Genomic DNA, 21,288 nt, shown 5'->3' with positions numbered 1-21,288 from the left:
AAATAAGAACCTATTTATTTTATGCAAAATGTAAATAATTTGACAAAAGCATACGGAGGTCCTTGTCTAAGGATTCCGTCATTACATTGGATATATGTACAATCGTTCTGCCTAGAATGTCTATAATATATATGTTGGCCTGTGACATCAGGAAAGTCATTTATGAATATCAGGGTTAGCAAGCCGAGCATGCAGAGCCCTCTTTCACAAGTGAAAAAATTAACTTTCATGTTTGTGGAAAATTTTTTAAAAATCCAAGGCATAGCTATTGAGAAAAGTGCGAACGGAAAAACAGGAGTGAAGTACAAGGTTCAATCTCTCCTCCGTCGGGAGACCAATAAAGATCCATGGATCAATGCCTGAAACGCACACACATTAATGTTTATTCTCAACATCTGGACAAAATGAAGACACATATAGTTAATGCAATGTCTGAATTTCAGTTTGCAGTGGAATGAGAACAAACAAATAAATGGATGATAACGTTAAATGCTGCTAAAACAATTCTCCTTTACAAAGAACCTTTCCGACCACCAATTGCCATTGATAACAACACACTAGTTCATCATTCAAACTCATTGGCATAATATTCACAGATAACATGAGTTGGAACAAATACATAGACATTGCAAATCTACTGCAAAGACAGTGGGCTCCAGTTATTATACTAGAAAAATACTCACACTTGCCAATATTCTATATCTCTACAAAACTACCATTCGCTCATGCATGGAGTCTTGTAATCACATGTGGGTTTGAGCAGCAACCACTCGTCCTACATTATTTATCAGGCACAACAAAAAAAAACTAATAAGTCCTGCATCATCCCATTGCCGCAATGTGGCATCCCTAAGCTTGTTTTCCAAGTACTTCAATAGAATATGTTCTGATGACATGGCAGCACTGACATCTCCTTGACGTAAATACCCCTAACCAACTGACAAACATCAAAATACCATCCCTTCACTGTAGAAGACCCTAGATGCCAGAAAGCTTTCTACTCTAATAGTTTCTTTCCTCAAATTGCTAGACTTCGGAATTCCCACCCTGTTCCCTGCTTCCTTTACTATACTAACATGCAAAACTTTAAATGTAATATAAACATATCTTGTTGCTCAACTCCCTGATTAGGATGTCTCTGTAGATATGATCCCGAATTCAGCTTCTTATATCCCAACGGCAATGTGTTTTGTTTGGAGTGAATTAAAAATATCACTTCCCAATAAAAAGTGTGCACCTAATCAAGTATTTCACTGATAGAGAAACTAAAATCACTACTACTAACAATAATAATGATAGGAGATTATATATATATATATATATATATATATATATATATATATATATATATATATATTAAGTAATGTGATTTATAATTTAAAAATCAAATTTTAATTAAATTAAAAATCCGTTTCATAAGAAGGAACAACAACAAAATCAATTATCTGTACGATCGTTTCCGAAACGATCGTACAGATAATTGTTTTGTTGTTGTTCCTTCTTATGAAACGGATTTTTAATTTAATTAAAATTTGATTTTTAAATTTTAAATTATAAATCACATTACTTAATATTGAATTAGCTCTAGGACATTTAACTATCGAGCTTATTATATATCTAAATTACAACGAGCACTTTCTATTTCCTGTATTTTAATTAAACTAGTAATTTCACTGTTACATTAAAATACACTCAGCTCTTTAGACTATTGTTCTAATCTCCTTTAAATTATATATATATATATATATATATAAGTAAATAAATAAGTATAATAATACTATTAAAATCTTACTTTGAAGAACTATTCTGTGATATGTTAATTATCGTATAAATTATATATAAACTAGCAGGGAGACCCATTGTGCCCCTGTCATATCAAAGAACCTACTATTGATTTTATATGCCTAGCCTTTCAGTTTGTGTGGTAATAAAACTTCTCAAATGCACTTGTGGTGTTAGGCTGTATAAGGTGTTAACTTTAATCAAAATCGCCTGTTCCTTCTTTCAGATTTATTTGATTATTGATACTTATCGAAGACATTTTGATACAAAACCTATCTAAGAACACTGCCAGATACATAAAGTACATTTGTATGAAATGTTATAAACACACACAGACAAAGTTCCTTTTAAACAATTATATATGAATAAAGATGCATAAAAAAGCATATGTACTGTTGGTACCAGACAAGTAAATAGAAAAAAAAAAAAAAAGGATGCCTGCTGAAAGTGATGCAACGAGTTTTATGAAATGTCAGGACTATTTAAACATGTTAGTCAATAGCGATATGCAGAAGCAACATTATATAATGTTGGCCGATTCACTAACACAAGCGATTCTACAGTAAGGAATGTGTGCACATAATTACTTTAAAACAATTAAAAACTAAATAAAAATTGTAGGAATAGATTTTTTTTTTTGTTTTACTGCTCCACCCATATCGCCTTTATAAAAAAAATGTAAAGATTGTTTTAACAATTTAACGATCCTTAAAGTCTTGCAATCGAACAAATAATAATTTGGATCAAATAAAACATATACACAATAAGTGCATAACTAAATCAATGAAGAGATTCAGAATTGAAAATAAAAATAAACACGATATCCGAATAAGACTCACGTTCAAGAAGAATATTAAAACCACTTACCTGAACAGACACCAAGTCAATGAGGAAATTGAGAACTAATATTTCAATTTGTGCTCCAGTCAAAAAATCTGCCTCCAAATCAACCACAGGAGCAAACTAACAATTTAAAAGCACAAAAAAAAAAAAATGTTAGAAAAAAAAATTGTTGGAACATATCTGCAAATATAAATGAATAACTAATTCAAACAACATTACTTATTTTCTAAAGGACAAGTATCTTTTTTTGTTTTTATTTTACAATTGTGGTTTATTTTTAAGCATGTAATTTTTTTTTAAAAATAACACTAAAAAACATAACTTTATTTGGAAAATAGAAATTAAAAAACTAGTTTAAAATCATAAATTAATAAAAAATATCAAATGGAACTTGAATGAAGTTAAATTAGATTATAAAAAAAGGGACATGATGATACTTAATAACATGTACAATCTTATTTAAATCTAAATAAACTGAACAGGAAGAATACCTGTCCTATGGTAGGTAAAATTCCATACACAAAACAGTTTTGCACTAATTTAATGTCTCCTTACAAAGATTTAAATCAATATATAATGATACAAAACCTTATGTCTAGAATCCTTATGATTTTGATTCTAGAAAATTTTAATCTTAAGAGGGATTAAGAAGAAATTGAAATATAAGGAACATTACTATAAATGAACTTTAATACCAATCCAAAATATTTTAATTTTCAAACAAGAGGTTGTGTTTATATCATGCCCCCTAAAAACACTTTAAAATACTCCAAAAGAAACTGAAATTTGGGGAATATGTATTATTAAATGTCTAATACTTATTGGTACAATTTCACAATAATCAGAGGGGTAGTAATACCTTGAGATACAAATGCACTAAGATGTTACATCAAGTTCATTCAACATTTTAGTTGTGTATAATCTTGCCCCATTTTAGTTACCATATTGTGGGGGGAGGGGGGGGGCTTGCTTCTCTCCCTTTCTCCTCCTTGCATGCATCCCGTATGCTAGCCCTCACCAATATGGGGAGTATAATTTTTTTTATTAACATTATTACATATCAATTTCTGCATCATCACTGCTGTACTTAGCTTTCTTTAGTGATTGTTGTGTAATTTGAGCATAATCTGAGTTTGTTTTGGATAAATTTCTCAACCTAAGAATGGATTAATTCTGTTTCTTTTAAATCAAATAGGAATAATTATTTTGAGATATATTCTTTTTTTTTTCAAGATATGTTTGCAGTCATGGAACGAATTAAATTTGTATCTGAAGCTAATACTGTGTATATGATGTAAAAATGTAACACTGTATTCCATAATTTCCATAAAGGGCTTCCACCCCCTTTTTACTCTTTACTTGGACTTCCTTTTCAGCTAGCAGCTGTGTTCCAAAACTCATAATGATCAGTTAATTCAGGAGTGGAGAATCCTGTACATATAAACATTTCTCATACTATTAATAAAACCAAAACACCATATTTCCAGTTATTTAAACTTTACACAATATATATACCATATTTTATTATATACAACTTATGTATATGTAATGTAAGTTACAAGGCTAACTAATTTGCATATTGGTTTTGAAAAAAGACATTTTATCAATTAACTATTATTTATGTAGGTGTAAAAAAAAAAAAAAAAAAAAAAAAAAAAGGCTGTTAGAAATTTAGAATTTATTAGTGCTATATTTATTATTATATATATATATATATATATATATATATATATACACACACACACACTAGCAGGGCATCCGGCATTGCCCAGTCATAAAATATGCATAAATATATTTTGATTACTACAAATTTTGTATTTATTATACTAGCCTGGGTGCCCGGCATTGCCTGGGTGTTTGGAGGTGTATGTTGAGCAAAAAAAAAAAAAAGGCAGGCTCAAACCCATGACATGAAGGCGGAAAAGAAAGTGAAAGAAAATCTGACATCTTAGCCGATGTCTCTATGACGCGACCAGAAGTCAAAAGCGTTGAAATTAACCGAACTCAATCCAACGGTGATGATGACTTGCTAAAATGTCGGTGAAAAAAAATTGACCCTTCCTTGTACAAAACAGTCGTGTTTAGGGTGAAGGAATTCATGTTTTTGGCCAATCTTTCAATATTTATCTTCAGAGATGATGAGCTTCAAAATATTACTGATCTTGTCAGGATCAGTCGCCTCTGTCGAAAGTTTTTGCGATACATACATTTAAGCAGATAGGTGAGATTTATATCATAGATTATATTGGACCCAATATATAGTAATGATTTAAAAAGTTTTAAAAAATAACTTGTGCCCTACCACCTAGAATCAAAACTAAAACATTTAGCTTACGATTTACTTTTTCCATTGACTTTATGCCTGAGATATGAAGCCATGTTTGTTGCAAGGCTAAAAATTAAAACATGAACAAATAGCTATTACATTATGCATGCATATTCATAATGCTGTTATACCTTCACCTGAAAAATACAATTTTTTTTTTTTTAATTTTCACACTGATTTTCCCTGGCTATTAGCATGTGTTTGAATACCTTATATATTAAGTTTCATGCTTGGAGACCAAAAACTAACAGGAGTTTGGTAGGCAAAGTTTTTTTAAACATATATATATATGCATACATAAATATATATAGGAAGAGGTTTGTGTTTACTATAAACTTTTTACATAAATATTACGCAAGTATAAATCATGTAGAATATCTGCATGAACATAATTACACGTAATAGTTAACTAAACATGATCATCCCATAAGGAAACTGAAAAAACTAATAGGGAATTAAAATGAATGTTTAAAAGAATATGCAAATTAGCTAGAGCTTTTGCAGATCAATGCAATTGCACGACCTATATATAACAAAACTGTATTTTATTTTCAAATAAATAGAAAGAAGGGTATTTAATATGAATATCATTACAAAAAAAAAAAAGATGAAAGAAAATTTAAAAATAAAAATTCATAGGAATGAATATATATATAATTGCTAAGAAATTTTGAATATATGCAAAACAGCGGATACAAAACTAGAGCAGTCATTACGTGGACAGAGAGGTGATGGCGGTCAACAACAGAGACTGACGACTTGGGTGTTTCAACAGCAGGCAGTGTATTTTTTTAAATTATTAATTCTTTTTTTCTTTTTACTATTATTAGTTTTGTGTCAATTTAAATCATAAATTTACTATACTGCTGTTATTTTTTGTTTGGCATCTGACCTAATTTCATATTCCTGCTCTGCTCTTACAGCAATTTTTTTTTAATTTGTTGTCTTTTTGAAAAAGAGGAGCATATTCTTGAAATTACCAAAGACATTTACCATCCCAGTTAAATTAAACTGGGAGTTCATATTTACTGATTTATCTATATATCTATAAAAGTGAAATTGTGTGTGTGTGTGTGTGTGTGTGTGTGTGTGTGTGTGTGTGTGTGTGTGTGTGTGTGTACATTTCCCTACCAAACTATTTTGTCAATTTTTAGTCTACAGACTCAAGATTTGACATAAGGGTTATTGAGATTTGGGAAAATCTTTTTAATCTGATTTTGTCAAGAAATTTGGCTGTCAAGGGGTCAAAGTTCAACGATGTGACCTTTGAAAACTCTATCAAACTCTTCCTCAAATTTTGAGTCTAAACCTTTGAAATTTTAGATGTAGATTACTTGAACATGGATCAAACTTTTTAACTGAATTTCAGTCAAAAAAAAATAAATGTTAAGGGGGTCAAAATTGGGGTCAAAGTTAAAAAAATTTGACCTCTACGGTCTACCGAATTACTCAGCCAATTTTTGTTCTAAACATTTGAAATTTTACATAAAGTGTATTCAGACGTGCAGCAAGCTTTTTAATCTGTTTTGGGGCAAAAATTCGGTTGCTAAGAAGTCAAAGTTGAAAGAGTTGACCTTAGCAGATTCTACCAAACTCCTCCACCAATTTTGGGTCTAAACATTTGAAATTTTAGATGTAGGTTACCTGGACAAGAGTCAAACATTTTAATATCTATATATAATCAGAATGATTTATGAGGAAGACTTAACTAATCAAAGAGAAGTAAACACCAAAATCAAATATGAATATTGCTATTTTTATCTTAATCCCAACCAAATGAAAAAGCTCAATACAATCACTGGGGGTGGTAGAGCTTAGAAGAACAGATTTGCAAAGTTGAGTTATACAAACGGTTTTTATTGTTCGGTGGAATAGTCCAACGGTGGGTGCTCCTTAATCCGCAGAGTTTCAAAGAATGCTATTTCTCTCATCAGAGGAAATTATTAGCAAAATATCTTAATGTATTTGCTGGTAGCTGCATAGGTTGAAACTTGAAGTTTTATGATTTGTAGTCACAAAACCTAAAAACATAAGGTGTAAATATGTAACACTGTTCATGTGGAAAGTTCATTCAGGGTTTAAAGTTACAGAAAGGTGACTAACTGTATTTCCTCTGATGAGAAGAAATAGCATTCTTTGAAACTCCACAGATTAAGGAGCACCCACCTTCAGACTATTCCACTGAACAATAAAAACCGTTTGTATAACTAAACTTTGCAACTCTATTCTTATTATATATATATATATATATATATATATATATATATATGTATGTGTGTGTGTGTGCACATAAAGTTATGAACAGTACATAGAGCCTAAGCAAAGCCGGGCTGACTGCTAGTATATACAGTGATGATCATATTTATTGGCACGGTAAAATAAAAGTTAAATTTTGTCTAATAAATTCTAAAAAAGGGATTAAATTAAAGACAATAACAAAGTTTATTATGTATTTTTAACTGGCCTTTCCGATGCAGCAATCGGATTTTAGAAAAAATAAATAACAAAGGAACAACAAACATAATTGCAAAAAACCCTTGTTCAAAATTATTGGCACGATTTATTTAATAATCAATTGTATAGCCTTTGGCCTTGATTACCTTCCTCAGTCGCTTTTCATAGTTTACAACCAAGTTGTTGCTCTCTTCAGTTGTAATTTTAGCCCACTCTTCCTGACATTAATCCTCCAATTGAATAAGATTCTTAGGCTTCCTTTGCATTACCCTGAATTTTAATGTTCTCCATAAATTTTCAATTGGATTAAGGTCTAGGCTTTGTGATGGCCACTCCAAAACATTAATATGATTGTCCTCAAGCCATTTCTTAGTCAGTTTAGCCGAATGCTTTGGGTCATTATCTTGCATGAACCACCAACGACGACCAAGTGAGAGCTCTTTAGCAGAGTCTTTCAGGTTTTCATCCAATATTTTAACATAATCTTCCTTTTTTTATGCTACCTGTGACCTTAACCAGTCGCCCTGGTCCAGAGGCAGCAAAGGATCCCCAAAACATCAAACTGCCTCCACCGTGCTTCACTGTGGGTATGGTGTTCTTAGGCAGGAAAGCTTCGCCAGATTTTCTGTAAATATAAGACACTTTATTATGGCCAAATAACTATTTTCGTTTCGTCAGTCCATAGAACACCTTTCCAGAATGCAACATCTTTATCAATATGACGTTTTGCAAAGGCTAGCCTTGCTTTCAGGTGCATAGCCTTCAATAAGGGAGTCTTTCTCGGACGACATGCTTTTAAACCAGCTCTCTTCAAAACTCTACCAACTGTATGTCGAGATACATTCACTCCAGAGGTGCTCTGTTCATCAACAATCTCCCCAACAGAGATCCTTGGGTTTTGTTTTACTTGTCGAACAATTTTCCGTTCATCTCTTGGAGAAAGAATCCTTTTTCTTCCTCTACCCTCTAAACTCATAACGTGGCCTTGCGATTTGAACTTGTTTATTATGGCTCTAACAGTGGATTTGGGAAGGTTTAGCTTCTTTGAAATCTTATCATAGCCCTCCCCATTGGTATGGCATGCTACAACAAGCTTCCTGACGTCTTCGCTGTGTTCCTTAGTTTTAACCATGGCGATTGAAAATTATAATTTAGTCACTTATAATAGTTTAAATAAATCGCTATCTAAAAATTATCTGAAAAAAATTATTCACTGAATTAGCGTTAAACAAGCATAATATGGCTATAAAAAAGTTCAGAAAGCACGTAAACCGGAAATTGATTGATATTATACTGATACTAAAAGTAAAACAAAGCCGTGCCAATAATTTTGAACAAGGGTTTTTTGCAATTATGTTTGTTGTTCCTTTGTTATTTATTTTTTCTAAAATCCGATTGCTGCATCGGAAAGGCCAGTTAAAAATACATAATATACTTTGTTATTTTCTTTAATTTAATCCCTTTTTTAGAATTTATTAGACAAAATTTAACTTTTATTTTACCGTGCCAATAAATATGATCATCACTGTATATATATGAATGATTTTGAAAATAAATAAATATACAAAGATTTATAATTTTAAGTTTGTTTGTTTGCTTTTGTTCATATACCACGTCACTTCAACATTTACATATTTGTATACCACCAATGCTTCAAGCAAACTACCTTTCCCTTTTATAACTATTCTTTGTTTTTCTCTTTTCATTCAATGATTGTTTTAAATTTAATATAACAATTCCATTTCACAAAATTGTTTTCTTTCCTCAACAAATATTAAGCATTTGTGCTAGATATTCCTTATTTAAAAGAGCCGACTTGATTTTCACCAAGTTGCGAGCTATTTCTAAATTGTGAGTGAAACGTTAAATTGATCTTTTTTTTAGTGTCACATTTTAAAAAAATTAATTTCTATGAAAATTAGAAAAATGTTAAGGTTTATATGAATGAGAAAGATTTTGTTTCGTGTTTATAACAAAGTTATGACTGCATAACAAACACCTGGTATTCAATACCACTAATAACTGTTCTGCATCTGATGGGTCAAGCATTCTCATTGATTCAGGTAGACACAACTAGTAGCTATTATGGACAATTGATCAAAAGTAAAAAATTGCTGTTGTCTTTTTCTTTGGTTGTAAAATTGAATATCGCTTTTTAAATAAAAATAAATTCATGAAAAATTATTTTTTTAACCTGATTAAAAGGAAAAAAAATACTTTAGCATATCCTAGAATCTTTCTCTGAATCCTGAACAAGATTAAATCCGATTGACATTAGTTGTTGCAATCAAATATTAATTAGAATCAAATATTAATTGGAATATGAAAATTAAAAAAGAAATTAAAGTAAAGATTTAAATAAGTTTTGGGTATTTAAAAATAAAAATGATAATTATTTACCGAGTTAGATTCAGAGAATACAGTATTTTGGTGAAATCCAAAAAATCGAATTCCACGCACTCCTAGTCTCCCAGTCGTACTGCTTCGAGGTTCTAGAAATTTCACAAGTATGTACTGAAAGAAAGAAAATTCAAAAGTAGTTTTCAATCCCATCGGTAAAAACAAGAAACAAAAAAGTGATATTTTATTAAAGGCAGAGAATAGATTAAATATGGTTGTTGCAGAATGTAACAAGATTGAAACTTTCGCTGCATTTTATTCTACTGGAGAAATACAGACAGTGAGTAGAATATTGAATACAAATAGCAAAGATAGATTTTTTTTTTTGTTTTTATAAAATTCAATAAGACAATATTTTTTTTACCTTTCCTTCAGGATACCAGACAACAGGAATTTCTAATTCATCCCTGGAATTTAAAAAGAAAAGGAAAAGTTACTGGAGAAAATCGACATTCAAAATGATTATAAGCATTTTTTTTTTTTTTTTTCAGAACAATTATTTTTAAGTTTTTGCCTCTATAGCAAATTATAGAAATTGCAATCATTATATTAAGTACTAAAATGGTTCAAAATTATTTAAAAGCACACCAGATTCAGCAACAAACCAAAAGAAAAATTTTGCCTGAACATAAAAAGATTGTTTTTTATTTCCAGTTGAATTATGAACAAAAACTATTTCGAATATACACATTTGTAATTTCTAATTGATTTTTTTTTTTTATTTATTTTAAATGGGTTATTTACAAGTTCAATCAATAACCTAAAAGTATGCATATTTACAAGCACATTTTTAATGGAAAGAGTTTAATTTACAAAATCTATATATAAAAAGTAGTTGCGTTCATGTGTGTGTGTATGTGTGTGTGCGTGTGCGTGTGCGTGTGTGTGTGTATACAATTCTCTTACAGCCCACACCACTGGACCAATCATGACTAAACCTGTCATGATAATGGTCCCCACCTAGGGATGATGCACATTATTTTCCAGGGTAAAGGTCAAAAGTCAAGGTCATATATATAACCTACTACAACCCACACCACTGGAACAATCCTAACAATGATGATCTCCGACCTAGAGATGGTGCACTCCATTTTTCAATGTCAAAGGTTAAAGTCATATTTGGTACAGCTCTTCATAAACTCCCCCACCTAGGGATGGTACACATGTGAAGCATGGGTATCTTTGCTAGTATTTTATAAAGTTTGGACTACTATTCTCATTCTGAATCCAAACCATACAAAATCTTCATCTCAAAAATTCAGAATAAAAAATTTGTGTTAAGACAAACGGTGTCCTTTCGATTGTTCACTCATTCTGGGGTGCCTCAAATATATTTGTATATCAGTGTTTAACTATACAAACTTATATTAAATAGTTATTTGTATATCTAATGAGATGCTATAAGTCAAGGTCATTGTAAATGACATTTTAACCTTTTTTCTGATTCTCCTGAGTATTCATGGGGATAAACATTCTGAAAACTTTTTTTTTTTTTATAATTACAAAATATCACCAACAGCAAATTTATCAGCCAGAGACACTTCAAAAAGTTCTTTGTAGTGTGATAAGTTTTGTTCCATTTTTTTTTTTATGTTTATTTATTTCTAAATACAAGTCATCAATTTTTTTCTTTTTTCTTTTTAGCAATTTTTGTTTTACTTACTATTATATTCAAAATTCCAAATAAAAAAAGAAAAGAAATTTTTATATATAATAAATGTAAATGATAACATTCGAAAATAAAAGTTCAAACTTTAAAAAAAAATAATGAAAATGTAAAGAATGTAAATAAAAAAATTTTTGATATAATTACAAATAACATTTTCTGAAATTCTGTATTCATGTGCTGGTGTGTAATGCCTATACTAAGATTATTCTGAATAATTTGTTTTATGGAAATCGCTCAAGACAAGGCATGAAGCCACTTGATGTAAAGAACTAACAAGAACAAAAGATGATTATTGCAAGGACAGGAGATGCCTATTGGCCTTAGTCTTGAAAAGACCAAGGCTGTAGAAGGAAAACACTGAGCAGGAAGAGAGTTCCACAACTTGCAGTCATTGGAAAGAAGCAACTGTAATAGAGCTGAGATATTAAAACAGCGAATTGATGGAGTGAAACGAGCTGGAACAAAGGAAGCAGGGAATAGATCAGACAATTCTCGGGAACACAGTATTTGTAGAAAAGACTGAGACGACATTAAGTCTGTGTGAGAGAAGAGGTTGCAGTGAAGAAGAAAGTGTGGGACCAATCAAATTACAGATACATTTCTGCAATTCATCAAAAACTAGTAAATGAGGCAAATTAACCAGTCCAAATCTGACAACAGTACTCTATACATGGTTTCATAGTAGATTTGTAGAAATAGAGAATTGCCTCAAATGTGAAAAATCCTAAAAGGATAAATTTCAAATCCATATAACTTATAAAAGATAAATCATTTTATCAAATATATTCTTAAATTCACCAACAGGATAAATTGAAAATCCATGTAACCTATAAAAAATAGATTATTTTATAAAAAAGATAGATTATTTTATAAAAAAGATTATTTTGTAAAATATATTCTTAAATTCACTTGATCAAAATGAATAAGTATAAAAATTGGGTTCATTTCTTGCACAAATGGTAAAGTTAAAACACTATTTCAAGTTAAATCATCTTTACAATAAATGCACCATCTTTCTTATATATATATATATATATACATACACACACTGCTTATATATATGTGATGTCAGTCGCAAGATTAATTTGCATATTGATCTTAGAAAAGGAAATTATTTTAATTTATTATTTTTTTACTCAATGATTGTTTAGATTTTAACACTACATATTTATGTTTAATCGTTTTATTTTATGGACCAAAGTTTAGTATTTGTGATCAACTGTTTCTATCTTCCCTTTTACCATAAAGGAGTTAAAGAGATCTGAAACAAGTTGTAATCTATTTCTAAGTTTAAAACAAATTACTGAAACAAATGTCTTTCACTCCCTTTAGTTATAGTCATTTTAAAATGAATAAATTTGTATCAAACTCATCAAAAGAAAAATCTTACTAACCATCATGAAAACAATCAAGATTAAAAAAAAAATCTTACTAACCATCAAAAAACAATCAAGATTTAAAAAAAAAAAAAAAATCAATCTTACCAATCATCATCGAATTCAAAAACAGCTACAGGATCATCTTCAGAGGAAGGCACAAAAATTTCATCACTAGAAAAGAAAAAAAAAATTGTCTGTTTTTGTATTTAATAGAAATCTAAATAATAAAGATTATATAAGAAAGAATACTAGATTTTAGATTTACAAATTCTCATTAGATGCTCCAAACCTATGCCACTGAAGGTGATGGTGCACAAAAATAGATGTTGTACGATGGTCCATCACATGCAGGTACTAGATAGTTAATTTTTAATAGGACACAACACAATACGGTCAGTTTGTAAGCCTAAGCACAAATTTGAAAACATTACGTTTAATAAAAAAAAAAAAAATTTATTTGCTATTTCTTGTTAAATTGTTAATAAAAAAAAAAATGTAGCCTCCCATTTTCTGATAAACGTTTTATCACATCTGTCACTCACAGAAATTTTGAAATTGACATTTTTCTATTAGAATCATGATCCAATTTCATCAATTTTCTTTAATTTAAATTATTAAATTTTGTAATTAAAATGAAATTGCACTATTCAATTCAGATCCATCACTCTTGGCCAAGCCTCAATCTCTGTCTCATCACTACAATATCATATCCTTGTTGGAATGTGCTCTAATAAACTCACAGCACTTATGCCCCCATGACATACATAATCGAGACTAGCCTATCAATGTTGAAGTTCCTAGATGTTGGAAAGCCTTCTACTTTAATAGTTTCTTCCCTCAAACTACTAGACTTTGGAATTTCCTCCCTGTTTCCTGCTTCAACTCTCCTGCAGAAGATTAAATGTAATGTGAACAGAAATCTCGCTGTTCAACTCCCCACAATTCCTGCTAGACATAATCTCAAATAGTAACCTCTTACTTGTTCTCCATGTGAACTTGTAAATCTACACAGAATTTCAAACTCTGCTCGTTATTTAACGCACTAGAGTAGATTGTTCTCATTTCTCTGCATCTAATGCATGGTCTTAATTCTCACTCGTTTCACTTCCCTACATTGTCACACTGCATACGTATGATTGACATTTCCCTTGGACAACAGTGGTTAATCCCTGCTTATTAAGTCCTCTGAACTTAATTCATCCACTCCTAATTCTTGCAATAACACTAGCATCTGTTCTAATCATATCAACAACTAAACTTCTGGTTTGGTTTGGTTGTTTTTGTTTTTTTTTTACGGCATATCAACTCTTTTCGGTTTATTTAATGCCAAATCCAGTTCTTTTGTAGAAGGTTTTTATGCTTCAAGTTCTTTATATCTTTAAATATCTATTTGTAGTGTTTGGTTTGGTTGTTGTACGGCATATCAACCCTTTTCGGGTTATTTAATGCCGAATCCAGTTATTTTGTAAAAGGTTTTTATTCTTCAAACATTTAATATTTTCAATCGCTAGTTTGTAGTGTTTAGTTTGGATGTTTTATAGTGGATTTTATCATTTTTGTTCCCTGACCTACAGAACATGAATGAGTTTTACAATGAGAGAAGGAAAAGGGTTACAGTATTAATGTTTGTTACATTTTAAGTTCAGAAACAAATCGGGAAATAAGGGAAAGAGAAAGGGGAAATGAGAAGGAGGAAAAAGTGGGTTGTTGCTTTTGGTTTTGCAATTCTTGAAAATAAATTCAAACTGACAGATGAAATCATAAATTGACGTCTTTAAACAACATAAATGAGACAAGTGAAAACCAACTTACGTGCCATAAGATTTTGATTGTGCTCGGGTCCAGTCGTCAAATTTCTTAAAACGATCCACATGCTTCTCAAGGTTGAATTTTTCTCTGAAAATTTAACAAATAAAAAAGAAGCTTAAGAAAAGCTGGAAATAATAGAGAACTGTGTTGGGTGGGTGAAATAGTTGTGTCTCCAGCTCGCCATTATGATGGGCGCGGAGTTTGGTGTTTAAAGCAACAAACGGCAAGAGCATCAAATATTAGGCAATATCTCCCTTCAATTCAAGGAGTAAAACAATTTAGTCAGGTTCGCTGGATAATTATTATAAGCTAGAAATATGAAAAACTTCTAAAAAAGAAATCTTTGCAGTTTTACATTTTATGTTTCTGAATGTTTGAGATGAAGATTGTAACCTCTGACCTTCTTGTTGAACTCTGAAATCTTTGAATCGAACTCAAGGACCCATGGTATAATGGATCAAGTATTTGGTAAAATTCAATTGTAAAGTTACTCTTCTGGTGGTTGAAGGTTCAATCCTCAGTGAGGGCGACACTCAGATTACAATTGTGAATTACTTAGAACTTTTACCCAGTCATAGCTGATGGAAAAAGGGCATACTATCTTCCCATGGACATATAAATGGTTCCGTACAGATTCCGAAGTTCAACAAAAACAGTTCCATGTTCAACAAACCTGAAGAAGGTCAGAGGTTATATCAACCAAAATGTTGCGAAAATACTCAATATGAGAACAGTAGTCTTAAGAATCTAAATAATCCGAATAATCAATCCTATCTCAAAAATTGTAAAACACAAGCAATTATTCTGTTATATGTAAATAGATGAAGTTGTAGATAACACTGGTCAACAGCAAATTTGGTGTCTCAGTTTTGTAAGCTGATTTTGGACAATTTTGATGTGCTGAATCCAAAAATAACACTCTTTTTGCTGGGTCAGGTCGACATTTTAAGCTATCATTAATTTTCTATTTTTTAACTTTTAAATACCCAAGAAAGGTACAACAGCAGTATTAACCATTTACCGTTTAAAGTTCTATTACCTGAACAAATTTAAATTTTTTAGCACTAGCAATACAAAGAAGAAAGCATTTGAATAAACAATTTTTGATTAAATTTTAATTAGGGAGTCTAAGTTTTGCGATTATTATGCGATATTTAAAGATAAGATAAGACTTTATTTGGCCCATACGGGAATTCAGTGGTAAAACTTGTTATTAAAACACACCAACATATGAAAGCAGACGAGATGGTAAGTCTTACGTATTGGTTCTGTGTGTTTCAGAGTCAAATTATTTCATTACTGTGCGATTAAAACTGTTCGCAGGACATAGATATAATTGTGCCGAATTTTTTTGATACAGACTTTAAATTTCATGGAGACAACGTACACAAATTTAATTTTTAATTTTTTTCAGGTATACAATGGCGACTCGAAGAATGTGTGTAAATAAGCCAGATGTTTTTTGCTATGTTTGTGGTGAATACACACTTGCACCAAATCGCAATACTGTCACCACCTTTATCAAGCGCGTTTACTATGCATATTTTGGCATGAAGCTCGGCGATCAAGACAAAAGTTGGTCACCTCACATGGTTTGCAAAAAATGCACAGAGCATCTTCGTCAATGGAGCAAAGGCACGCGAAAGTCCATGAACTTTGGCATCCCCATGATTTGGTGAGAGCCTTCAAATCATGCAACCGATTGCTACTTTTGTGCTATCAATGTCATGGGGAAAAACAGAAAAAAATCGCACAACACTGGAGTATCCCAATCTGCCGTCAGCTACGCGCCCTACTCCTCATAGTGAAAAAATTCCCGTACCTGTATTCGAAGATACAAGTATTGAAGAAAGCAGCAGTAGCCAGGATGAAACTCAAAGCATTACAACTACCGATGGACCGCTTTCCTGAAAATCTTGGCTCTTTAAGCGATGAGCATGGAGAGCGCTTTCACCAGGACTTGAGAGAAATGGAATCACGCTACAAGGGAAGGTGGGACATGGTGATGATGGCGGACTACTGTTGGAATTTAAAAAGAGATGTGCAAGCACCAAAACATTCGCGACAATCAAAAAAACGAAAAGACCGTAATAATGCAAACATTAAGTTTTCATTTTTAGTTACATGTACTGTACATGAAGTGTACATGATTCTTTGTTAGAATACAGCAATTTTATCATAAAAACTGACATTTTGCCATTGAAACATAATTAGTAAATCTTGAAAACATTGTTTTCAAAAATATAAGTCGCATAATTTTATATTCAAATTTACAAAAAATATTGACCTCCGAGAGCAAAATGGATGTTATTTCTAGATTTAGCATGGCAAAAATATAGTAAATCAGTTAAAAAATATCAGACACCTTTTAAAAAGTTTCTTTTTGTTGACCAGTGTAACGAGCTTTTTGGTGAGGAAATGTTTGGTTCTTTACCTGAAGGCTTGCATATGGAACAAATTTCCAAACTTCTATTAAGCATCGAAAAAAAAAAAAAAAAAAAAAAAAAAAAAATCAATAAATAAATTCAATATATTTTTTCTTTGCCCTCATTTGCCAACATACAAAAAAACAATCATGATTAACAAATAGCTGCTTGCTAGAATCATTGTGATACTTTTGCATAGCTCAAATCATTAGACAATATTTAAAATATTTTATCATTTCAATGAATTCGACGATGTCAACAGCAGCATTGTTTTAAGTAATGGTGCACCTGGCTACGACGTACTAACAACGTGAATTTATTGAGATACTTACTTATCACGATAGACAAAGACCAGACCTCGACGAGCTCCTCGATCACCAGAGACAACCTGAATAAAAAAAAATAAACATTTTAAGAGGTTAATGTAGTTTGCTTGAAGCATTGTTTAATGTGTATATAAAGAAACTTTAATTTATAGAAGGTAATATATAGCAGAAATGTAACGGATAGATGCAAAATAAAGCAAATTAAGATATAATGGTGGAATAAGCATTGTAGATTCACCTTTATTAATACAATGTGTGTGTGTGTGTTTCTGTATATATATATATATATATATATAATGTTGGGACAATTAACTGGAAATCAAAACTTTGAGGTCTTAGAAAAAATATATGCCTATTTTCCAATGTCAAAAACGATTCCTTTGTCACGTTTTTATTTTTATGTTTTTTTATTTAAAACAAAATCTTCCACTGCTGGTAGTAATGATAAAATAAATATTTATTGATTTGCAACTTCCAGTAAAACTAAAATCTAGAGATCATCCCTTGAGAAAACATGTGCACATTTAACGCATATCTTTATGGTAACTGGGGGAAAATAACTATAGTTAAATATTTAGAGATTTATAAATAATTGAAATTGGGAATTTAGTACGGAATCAGTAATTATATAAGAAAAATTATTGGAATCATCTCAACACTAATATTATATATATATTATATAAAATTATAAATATAAAATTGCATTAGTATGGTCAGATATATCTCTCTTCGTCAGATATATGTTCGACTTTCAAATGTGTATATTATGGGTATTGTAAAGTGAGCAAATTCCATAAAAAGTGGAAATTAATTTTTGTTTTAAATGCATGTTATTTAAACTTAATACTCGTATAGGGCTTGTGTTGATACTCAGTATTATTTGACTTTTAATATTTTATCATATTTATTTTTCTTGTATTTATAATTAATTCTCATTTGTTTCATTTTTCAAATTTATTTTCTGCAATCTTATCAAAACGGTTGAATTTTAACTATAAAAGACAGATAACAGTGTCAATGGTTAAAGGGAGATAATTACACACTAAAATAAATGTGTGTACCGACACACACATTTTAGACATATTTCAAAAACAATGTATAAATAAATCTCCCTCCAAAACAAAAACTGATTCACTATTTACCAAATGAAAGCAAAGGATTACAACATTGCAGTGATTATGTGGGGGGGGGGGGAAGATTATAATCAAAACACTAATTTCTGTTATATATTGGGACTTTGCACCAGTGAATAGTGATTTTGTTAACTAGCATGAATTCTATGGTGCTTTCATGCGCGAGTAGATTTTTCTTAATTTATGCAGAAGATTAACAACCATGAAAGGATCACAATCCATACATGGAAAAGTGACGATCAAAAAAATGAAAGACCAACACTTGTGCATGCATGTATAAATACATTCTATTGTTTTCTTGATTGCTCACAGGTAAGAACCTATTAGATCAGAGACTCTTTTTTGTACTCTGTCTATTAGTAGGCAAGTGGCAGATGCAGCAGCTGAGATGTGGCAACAATACTCCATGCATGTGCGAATTGTGGCTTAGGATGTGGATATAGGATGCACTCGGGTGCAAGTAATATTTAAAGTTGAATCATTCATTGACATTTATGCTAATAACAGGACCATCTATGGCAACACATCAAAGGCCGTAAATGGCAAAGTTCTCTCTCCTCTGATTTTGAGCATGTGGTACAATGGGGGAAGAGGTCACTGGTTATTTTTAATGCATCCAAAACCAAGCTTCAATCATCAACGCTCAAATCCCCATCTGACATCAACTGAAATGGATGGCTCTCGTCTTGGGGAGGCTCCATGTTTTGACAAGCTTCTGGGATTGACCTTTACTCCTAATCTGAAATGGAACACGTGCATCAAATCTGTTGCCAAGATCACTGGAAAAATGGTGGGATCCTTCTACCGCTCCAGTAGATATCTCACTGCTGACGAAAATATCTATATAAAAGCCAAGTACATCCAAGGATGAAGTATTGCTGCCACATATGGGTAGGAGCTGCTAAAATAGCTTATCCTGCCTTGACAGAGTACAAAATAGACTTTGTAGCTTAGTGGGGGATGCCCTTTTCTCCCACAGAAGAGACATTGTGAGCCTGTCTTTGCTTTATCGTTATTTCCATGGAAAGTGCTCGTCTGAGCTCAGATCTATGGTCTCCCCCTTGCCAATCTTTCATGAAAAACACCCATCTAGCTGAAAGCACTGACAATAATTTTTCCCACTCTTTATTTGTGCCTAAATCAAAACGTAGATTCCATGACCGAAGCTTCTTTCTGGGAATTGCACGCCTGTGGAACTCTCTTCAGTTTGCCTGTTTCCCACCTGACTACAATTTGGATGTCTCCAAATCCGACAAAAACAAATTCCTGATAAACCGCCCCCCTTAAGTAACTCAATTTATTAAATCTCCATTACTAACGATTACTACGATATTATCCCATTGATTACTGTACACGCAATAGCCCTTATCCTTGAGTGGCCTCCAGACCTTGATAAGTGGTGACTCCCATGTAAAAAAAAAAAAAAAAAAACATTGAAGTTCATATAAATTCAAATATAAAATGAGGCTTGCCTTTTTCTGTTGTTCTTGGCCTTCGGGCCGGGATCAAAGTGTAGTATCTGTTCCGCAGATGCTACACTTAAGATAATTTGTACCAGTCAATAGAGGGGAAACCCTCTATACTTGGACAATTATTATTTTTGGTAACCAGAGTGCCCCCTTTTTGCCTACTTTTAGGGGAGCTGGTTTTTACCCCACATTAAAAACGGCCTTGTACCTAATTTGCTTTGGTGGGGAAGCAAATAAATACAATAAAAGGGGGCTCTTTTTCCAAAATGTGACAGACGGATATTCTCAGAGATGCAAGAATACATCAATAAAAGAAAAAACTTCAGAATTTAACACAATTAAAAAAACAAAAATGAAAAAAATCATTATGATGTACATACGGAACAAAAATGTCATGTTCCAAAAATTATATAAATTGATCAAGTAGTTTCTATTTTAACTGAGGATCAAATTTTAAGATTAAGCAAGTTGTGCTTTTATCTGCCATATTGATAAAGGAAGAAAACATAATTCAAACTAAGGCGATTTTAAAATCAGTCAAGTAAGCTACAATATACTATTGCTCGCTAAGAATAATAAAAAAATTATTTTCTCTTTAAAAGTGAAAAGGAAAAAACTACTCAATCAATTTACATGATTTTTGGAATCTAATATTTTCATTCTGTGATCGGTACATACATAAAAGGTTTTTCTGCATTTTTGTAATTAGGTTGTATCCTGGATAAGAATTGCAAAACACATTCTGTCTTTCATTGTTTCTATTTCTTTTTTGCAATTTCAAAGAAAGAAAACTATCATCCTTCAAACTAATGCGAATGAATTTTTTTTTTTCTAAATTAGAATTGAATTTAAGATATAACATTTGCAAGTACGCATGGCATAGTGGATAAAGTACTTGGTAAAATTCAGCCTTAAATTTACACTTAAAATACAATTGTAAATTACTTAGGACTTCTACCTAGTCATGGCTGACAGAACAAGAGAAAGCTACCTCTGTAGATTAAATAAAGGGTTCTGTTCAGAATTCTGTACAGATTCCAGACTATAACAGATTCCAGAATTTGACAAGATGCACATGAAGAAGGTTGGAGGTTACATCAGCCAAAACATTATGAAAATAACACTAAAGATGAAAACAGTAATCCAATGAATCCGTATAATATGAATTTGAGATTCGGTATCAAACGAGAATCCATTCTTTAAATGCAAGAACATTTTTCTTACATGTGATTTAGCAATAATATGCTTGTAAATTTGAATATGCGTGTTTTG

General features: G+C 31.3%; 1 protein-coding gene across 2 annotated transcripts in view; it reads right to left on the bottom strand.

Annotated features, from left to right (window-relative positions):
- Positions 1–14,749, bottom strand: part of LOC145276705 (zinc finger ZZ-type and EF-hand domain-containing protein 1-like) — a 156,518-nt gene extending 141,769 nt beyond the window's left edge. For both annotated transcript variants that reach the window (XM_080127901.1, XM_080127902.1), the window contains exons 1-5: positions 14,666–14,749; positions 12,959–13,024; positions 10,170–10,212; positions 9,806–9,919; positions 2,650–2,745 (exon numbers count right to left, since the gene is read on the bottom strand). The gene's annotated coding sequence lies outside the window, so the exon portion shown is untranslated. The remainder of the gene's footprint in view (positions 1–2,649; positions 2,746–9,805; positions 9,920–10,169; positions 10,213–12,958; positions 13,025–14,665) is intronic.
- Between the last annotated feature and the right edge of the window lie 6,539 nt (positions 14,750–21,288).

The sequence above is a fragment of the Euprymna scolopes genome, chromosome 5 (genome assembly GCF_053919585.1).
Source record: "Euprymna scolopes isolate OS-2025 chromosome 5, ASM5391958v1, whole genome shotgun sequence".
Taxonomy (NCBI): Eukaryota; Metazoa; Mollusca; class Cephalopoda; order Sepiida; family Sepiolidae; genus Euprymna; species Euprymna scolopes.
Note: the sequence above shows the minus strand (reverse complement) of the source record. Positions and strands in the feature narration are given on the sequence as shown.